Source organism: Aptenodytes forsteri, unplaced genomic scaffold (genome assembly GCF_000699145.1).
Source record: "Aptenodytes forsteri isolate BGI_AS27 unplaced genomic scaffold, ASM69914v1 Scaffold325, whole genome shotgun sequence".
NCBI lineage: Eukaryota > Metazoa > Chordata > Aves > Sphenisciformes > Spheniscidae > Aptenodytes > Aptenodytes forsteri.
In genome coordinates, this window is record NW_008795575.1 from 658,061 (window position 1) to 659,489 (window position 1,429).

A 1,429-nucleotide genomic window follows, 5' to 3' on the forward strand; every position below is an offset into this window, starting at 1 on the left:
CCCCGCTCTGGCCTGCGAGGGCGTGATGCCAGTCCTGGCCCTGCCCGTGGGCCTTTCCTCCCCCCAGAGCTGCCCCCACCCCTGCGAGAACCCCCCGGCGATGTCCCCTCGCCCGCGGCCAGCCATGGGGCCATGCAGGTGCATCACCGCGGGTGCAGCCAAAACCCCAATCCCTGCCATGCAGAGCCCTCCCTTCCCTGCAGGGAGGTGAAAGGGGAAGAGGAGTCGTTTGCGGCCGGGCTGGCCGGGGAGCAGGCGGTTCCTGCTCGCTGCGCGGCTGCCCGCAGCGCAGGCAGAGGGGTCAGGCAGCGCTGAGGGTCTGACACATCCCGCGGGTGCCGGGTGCTGGTGAGAGAGACCCTATGCAGCAGATTGCAAAGGGAAAATTAAATTCCAATCAGGCAGCGCTGAGGGTCTGACACATCCCGCGGGTGCCGGGTGCTGGTGAGAGAGACCCTATGCAGCAGATTGCAAAGGGAAAATTAAATTCCAACTCAAGGCACGTATTAGATCCCGGGGAGAGAAGCAGAGCGGGCTGTTACATGACAGCAAACACAACATTTTTTCAGGGCAATTTTTTTTTTTTTTCCCCCCCCACAAATTGCTCATTTTAGCAGCATTTTCTGCTGTGTTTTTGCAGAGGAAGAAAGCAGCACGCACAGTCCACACCTCGCCTCACCCTCCAGCCATGCTGGCCACAACCCAGAGGAGCTTCAGCTGCCAAAAAAATTGTGTGTCCATTTTTGATGGAAACTTTTGAGGAAAGATTTTTAAAGGGAAGTAGCACGTTGGTGGGTTTATCCAATATTTTTTCTTAATTCAAGCAGCAAACACACCCTGAATAACTCCAGTTCCACCTCTCTGGCCATAAGGAAAAATACACTCGCTACCAAAAGCCCTGTTTTGCCTGCACCCCCGTATTTCCTTCCCAAGCAGGGAGTCACGCACAGTCCTGCTGGCAGGCACTGGGTGCCTTTGTGGGCATCAGCACCCGTTTGCACTCGGGGAAACAGAGTCAGGGGCAGCTCCAGCACCCCCTCCTCCTGCTCCCCGGTGTAATGGAGATGTCCAGAGTGTGCCAGCAGGGAGCGAGCGCCTGCGTGCTCTTGACAAAGCCGTGGCTGGGAGGCAAAGTTCAAAGTTCCCCTTCAGATTGTCCCGCCTCTCTCCGGGAAAGGCCGGGGAAAAAAATACCTTCCGTATTTTGCAGCTGCAGGGCAGCTGGGGTTGCAAACACTCGGTGACACCCCGCACTCCCGCTGCCGTGGGGAAAACCAGCAGAAACACTCGTGAACGCTTCGAGGGCCCTTGTGCCAGTGATGGGAGCATGAACTGGCGGCAGTGAGTTAGGGATGGAGCGAGGAGCGAAGGGAAAGTGAAGCCCCGGGGGGAATCAGGCCCCCTCTTTCCCCAGGGATGCTGAGGCCCC